Below are 7058 nucleotides of genomic sequence, written 5' to 3' on the forward strand. Positions count from 1 at the left end.
TACAATGTAGTAGTAGTAATAATAATAATAATAATAATAATAATAATAATAATAATAATAATAATAATAATAAGAAGAAGAAGAAGAAGAAGAAGAAGAAGAAGAAGAAGAAGAAGAAGAAGAAGAAGAAGAAGAAGAAGAAGACATTAGATATATATTCTGCCCTCAACTCCGAATTTCAGAGTCTCAGAGCGGCTCACAATCTCCTTTCCCTTCCTCCCCCACACCCTGTGAGGTGGATGAGGCTGAGAGAGCTCTCCCAGAAGCTGCCCTTTCAAGGACAATTCTGTGAGAGCTATGGCTGACCCAAGACCCACAGCAGCTGCAAGTGGAGGAGTGAAGAGTCCGCACACTTAACCACCGCATCAAACTCATCAGAACAAAAGGCCCAATTGTATCATCCCGAAACCATCCCCCCAGTCCGTGGAGAAAATGTCTTCCACAAACCGGTCCCTGGTACCAAAAAGGTTGGGGACCGCTGTCCTAAGTGATATGATCTTCATGCCTGCTACAGGGAAACCTAAGCACCTTCAGGTGAATGGATCCTCTGGCTGCCCGCCCATATTTAAACAAAAGGGATCAGACAGAGACACAAGCAAAACCCATTTGCCAGCGCCTTCCAAGGAAGATTTTACTGACATAAACCCCTCACACCACCCAATATCCCTCCAGGGTGGTGACAAGCCCACTTGCAGAATGTGTTTTCATCGGATAGATTCAGGCGTATAGCCTTGTTGATCTGAAGGAACAGAACAAAATTTGAGTCCAGGGGCGCTTTTAAGACCGACAAAGTTTAATTCTGGGTCTTAAAGGTGCCACTGGCTTCAAACTTTGTTCTCATCATAGTTCACCGTACTCCAATGCACCAATTCAAAGAGTATCTCTAACTTGGGACCCAGGACAAAGCCTGAGGATATTAAGAGGTTACGATTGGCAATTGTACAGCAGCAAGAAGTTGGCTGTGGGCCATTTCTTTGGCATCAAAAATGGATAGAAGCTAGATATTGTGACTGATTCTGGATGGAGTAACAGCCACAGTAGCTCTCCCCGCCCCCATTAAAGACACACACTAAAGACTAATCCGCACACTAAAGACAGAGCAATTGATAAAACAGAGCAGTCAGGCTGACCAGCGTAGGAATGAGGTGCAAGGAATGCTTGTCAGCTCCAAATGTTCTGTTTTCCGGCAACACCTGATCGAGAGGGCCTAGAAGAGCATTCCTCTCTGCGTAGGATTTCACTGTAAATGAAAGGGCTGGCGAAACTGGAAGGTTACAAAAGCAGAAGTCTTTCTACACATGTGGAGTCCACAAGGACAGGTCTAATGCACGCACACACATGCAGAGTACAGCTAGGGAAAGGGATTCATTTCTCTTGGAAATCACTGGCTCAATGAAGACACAGGCCACAAGCTCAAAAGCCCAAGGCACTGACCTCCAGGAAACCCTGGTCAAGCGACAGAACTCCATAACCCCAGGCCCTTGCTGCAGATCACTCAAAAGCTGAAAGGTTACTGGAGCAAGCAAGCTAGGTCGGAAGAGAAAGGCGCCTAACAAGCAAAAAATGTCCACTGTCATCTGACCTCAGTACAGCAGAAGTTCCTCTTACCTTCCATAGGGGAGGACTAAGAGACGCCGGCATGACACTGTGACCCATGGTGGATGGGGAAACAGCCAGAATAGTTTGTGTTCTCTCCCATCCTCTTTCCCTCACTCACACACACACCACCTCTTTAACCTGCACAAAACTTTTATTTGTACAACTTAGATCCTACCTTTCAGCCCTCATCAGGGCAACCTAACAGCTCACAGATTAAACACCCCCCCCACACACACTCCATGTATTAAACACCGCTGAGACCAAACCATAAAACCAAGTAAAAATACGGTGGTGAAAAGTGTCATCAACTCCCTGCAGACTACGACAGTCTTGTAGGGTTTTCAAGGGTGGGTTTGCCATTGCCTGCCTCCACATAGCAACCGGGGTCTTCTTTGGAGGTCTCCCGTCCAAGTGCTAACCAGAGCCAACCTTGCTTAGCTTCCGAGATCTGATGATATCAGGCTAGCCTGAGCCATCCAGGGAAGGGCCCACCAAAACAGCCGACAGATTAAAAACACACACGAGGGTGGAAAAGGCTTAAGGGACATTAGAACCAAACAACTGAAGCAAAGTTAAAATATACATACGATACATTCAAAACACAAATACATAAAAATGATAGCAGCCTCCCCAGTGAGGCGGTAGAAAAAAAGTAAAAGTCCAGGAGCACCTGAAAGCCTAACAAAATTTGTGGCAGGGCAGGAACTTTCACAAGTTCACTGCCACAGGAGGTGGTGGCGGCGGCTACAAGCATAGACAGCTTCAAGAGGGGGTTAGATAAAAATATGGAGCAGAGGTCCATCAGTGGCTATTAGCCACAGTGTGTGTGTGTGTGTGTATATATATATATATATATAATTTTTTTGGCCACTGTGTGACACAGTGTTGGACTGGATGGGCCATTGGCCTGATCCAACATGGCTTCTCTTATGTTCTTTTGTGACACAGAGTGTTGGACTGGAGGGGCCATTGGCCTGATCCAGCATGGCTTCTCTTATGTTCTTATGTGACACAGAGTGTTGGACTGGATGGGCCACTGGCCTGATCCAACATGGCTTCTCTTATGTTCTTTTGTGACACAGAGTGTTGGACTGGAGGGGCCATTGGCCTGATCCAGCATGGCTTCTCTTATGTTCTTATGTGACACAGAGTGTTGGACTGGATGGGCCACTGGCCTGATCCAACATGGCTTCTCTTATGTTCTTATGTGACACAGAGTGTTGGACTGGAGGGGCCATTGGCCTGATCCAACATGGTTTCTCTTATGTTCTTAGGAGTCACTGCTCACTTCTTCAGGTACAGCTAGAATGTGAGTCTACCTGCCTTTATATCTTGACGAAAGGGGCAATTTCAGATGCCAAATGACTTGTCTTGGCAGGGCTTCCCATGAAGACAGGAGTGACTTAAGGTGCCAAAAGGCTTGTCTTGGAATGACTTGTCTTGGAGAGTGGAGTGATTTCATATGCCAAATAACTTGTCATTTGGCATCTGAAATCACTCCAAGTCTGTTCTCCAAGACATAAAGACAGGTGGATTAACATTCTAGCTGTATCTGAAGACGTGAGCAGTGCCACAAATTCTGTTAGGCTTTAAGGTACTACCGGACCTCTTGCTCTTTTCTGCTGCTAGAGACAGACTAACCCAGCCACCAGGTCTCATTTTGGGCAGGAGCTCACAGGAGCAGAGCTCCAGAACCCTCTACATTTTATTCTGCTCTTTCTCTCCCCCACACCCCGCCATATTTGCTTCTGGGCTCCATTGTTCAAACCCCTGTGAGAATTTTGCTGAACTCTGATAATTTGACAAAACGTCCAAATATTTCCCTCCACAAAAAATGGGGAAAGAACCCAAACATATAAAGCAGGCAGATGGAAATCTTCCTCATGCCACTGTGACCACAGAGGAGAAAGTATTATGGGAGTATGGTTTTACAATTACACAATTATAATCGATTTGCAATCCATATAAGCATTTTGAGATAGATGCTGAGCTGATGCCATTTAGTCCACCTTCCAGTGATGTCATATGCAAATGAGTTCTGCTAATGAGCTCCAACACCTTTTTCTACCAAATGACCCCTGCCAGCTACCCATCTTGATCTACCCCCACTGGGGGAGAGCAAACAAAAGAAGGCATGCCAGTGCTCCCCACCCCAATAAATCCAGCCTTAGTTGGGGAAGGGGGGGGAAATAAGGAAACGAGGCCTACAGGCCTTATGCCCTGAGGGGCCCATATGCCCTCTCCCCTGCCCTCGACTCACCTGCGCTCGTTCTCCGCTCTCCGCTCCCCCTCCAGCGCCAATGGGCGAGCGACGGCCCTCCAAGTCCCGCCTCCTCGCTCGCAGTGGCCTTATCGGGGTCGAGCCACGCCCTCCCGCTGCGCTCGCGAGTGCCTTGAACGGCCTTTCGAACGCCGCCGGACTTTCGTTTGCGCAGCCTTGAATGGGGCGGAGGGGGACGGTTGGTGTCACGTGACGGAGACCAACCGTCACCAGAGGCGGGGGGGGGGGCGGGAGGGGAGAGGAGAAGCGGAAATGAGGCTGAGAAGAGTCTCAGAACTACACACTATTGTCGCTACTTCACTGTCATTTCTTCTTAAATCTGAATTATGTTGCATTCTGGGCTCGGGTTGCCAAGTCCAATTTAAGAAATAGCTGGGGACTTTGGGGGTGGAGCCAGGAGACTTTGGGGGTGGAGCCAAGAGACATCAGGGGTGGAGCCAAGATCAAGGCTGTGACAAGCATCACTGAACTCCAAAGGGAGTTCTGGCCATCACATTTAAAGCGACCGCACACCTTCTCAATGCCTTCCTTCTATAGGAAATAATGAAGGATAGGGGCACCTTCTTTGGGGGCTCATAGAATTGGACCCCCTGGTCCAATCGTTTTGAAACTTGGGGGATATTTTGGGGAGAGGCACTAGATGCTGTGCTGAAAATTTGGTGCCTATACCTCAAAAAACAGCCTCCCCCAGAGCCCCAGATACCCGCGGATCAATTCTGCATTATTTTCTATGGGAATAAATCTCCCTAGGGAATAATAAAGTTCCCAGCAGACATTTTCCTCCCCTCCCCCTGCTTTCTGAGACCCTGAAGCGGGGGGAGGGCCTCCAAACCGGGGGATCCCCTGCCCCCACCTGGGGATTGGCAACCCTTTTCTGGGCCACTGCCTACCAGCTCTGTATGGCTCTGCTCAGCTCTGTATGGCTTTGCTCACTGTGCTGGATTCCTCGTCTGATGAAGCGTGCTTAAGAGCACACGAAAGCTTACGTTCTAAATAAAAATTGGTTGGTCTTAACGGTGCAACTTGACTCCTGCTTTGTTACACACTATTGTGTATGTGGTTTTTGTTTGTTTGCATAGCTCTGTATGCTTTACCTGTATCAGTATAGCTCTGCTTACTTTACCTCATTCTTCGGCTAAAGAAGTATGCATGCATACATATGAAAGCTTAACATTCTGAACAAAAGTTTGTTGGCCTTAAAGGTGATACTTGACTTCTGCTTCGTTCTACTGCTTCAGACGAACAGGGCTGCCAACATGGATCTATCATATCATATAATATGTGAAGTATATTTTGCATCGCATTATTCAGTGAATGTTTTGTGCACTTTAATGAATTGGACTATTTTCACTTGAATGGGTTGTATGAAAAACAGAGCACAGTGCTTACTTTGAACAAATCTTTTGGCTTGGATATCTCCACACCAAAGCCTGTATCATTTACATTTCTTTCTCGGGAGCCACATGTGGCTCTTCCACACATATTGTGCGGCTCTTGAAGCCCCTACTGCCCTGTTGGCCAGCTTAGAGAAGGCATATATCTCTTTAAATCACTTATCCAAGTAGGGCTGGATCTGGGGGGGTGGGGGGCAGAGGGGATGCTTGCCCTGGGCGCCGACGGAGGGGGGGCACCAAATTGGGTATGGAGTCCATTCTGTTCTATGGGCCTATAAGGGGGTGTCATTTTTTAATCCCCCCCCTCAAAAAACTAGTAGATCCAGTCCTGTCTGCAAGCCAAGCTAGCTGGCAGCGTGGAGAATGCATTTAAAATTAAAATTACTTGCTTTCCACCTCTCCTTATCTTGCAGCTCTCAGACATCTAATGTTCGTGTCTTGTGCCTCTCGGACATCTGATGCTTATTATGTGTGGCTCTTAAGTTAAGCAAGTTTGGCCACCCCTGTAGTAGACTATAAGGGATAGCGTGGTGTGTATGAAAATCTGGGACATCCAGGTTCAAATCCCCCGCTCGGCTAGGGTTCCCAAGTCCAACCCCAGAAATATCTGGGGACTTTGGGGGTGGAGCCAGGAGACTTTGGGGGTGGAGCCAGGAGACACTGGGGTGGGGCTAGGGGGGAGGGGGGGAAACGGCCCTTAATTTGCGTATTAACCTTTTACGTAGGGTTGCCAAGTCCAATTTAAGAAATATCTGGGGACTTTGGGGGTGGAGCCAGGAGACTTTGGGGGGTGGAGCCAGGAGCAAGGAAGTGACATCACTTCCAAGTCAAAGGTCAAGTGATGTCACTTCCTGAGCTTCACTCCTCTATATCACTTCCAGCACACTGCATCAAACCCCACCTCTAAAACCCTTCACGGGGGTTTGGGAATCCTAATTTCTACATCACTTAAATTGAATGTGTCCATCTAAAAAATTCAAACCCATGGGCAATGGCTATCCTCCTACACTTCAAAATGGGGTCTCTTCTAATACTAAATGTATATATCCCTCCCCAGCAAAAATGATCAGATATAGCAAGGTGCTGTAATTAATCTGAATTTTTTATTGAAGAACTTTTATTAGATACTCCAGCACACCTGATTCTAAAGGGGGGGGGGGAGAGAGACTTTAGTGCTAGACTCAATTCAAATGATAAGATTCTAACTAACAAATTTGGATGAAAGCTTGCTAAATAATGTCACTTAATTCAAAACAGATATGGGCTTCCCCCTTAAACAGTGGAAGCCATTCCCAACCTAGTAAGACTTAGTTACTGCTGTCTTCTCAGGTCAAACACAATTACAAGGCTAAGTAGCTCTATCATACCTCTGGTAATTCTGTGGTCAGGTATTTCTCAGTTGCATTCCCTTTGCCACAAAAAAGAATTTGTAGCTCTTTATGCTTCAGGAACTTGGCAATTTGGAAGCTTAAGATAATTCACACCAGAGAAAATTCTTATATGCACACTAGAGCATATTATGTCCTCCTCTATGTCTAGCAATTGGGAGTGGAGGTTTGCATATATCACCCCTACCAAAAATCCTAATAAGCAGCTCTGGTTACCATCATGTAATAGAATAGCTCTAGGGTTGCCAGGACCTGTCACTGACCAGAGGCAGGAGTAGGGTTGCCAGCTCCAGGTTGGGGTATTCCTGGAGACTTGGAGGTGGGGCCTGGGGAGGACACAGAACTCAGGGGATTACAATGCTCCCAAAGGCCACCCTCCAAAGCATCCATTTTCTC

Source organism: Heteronotia binoei, chromosome 1 (assembly GCF_032191835.1).
Source record: "Heteronotia binoei isolate CCM8104 ecotype False Entrance Well chromosome 1, APGP_CSIRO_Hbin_v1, whole genome shotgun sequence".
Classification (NCBI taxonomy): Eukaryota; Metazoa; Chordata; class Lepidosauria; order Squamata; family Gekkonidae; genus Heteronotia; species Heteronotia binoei.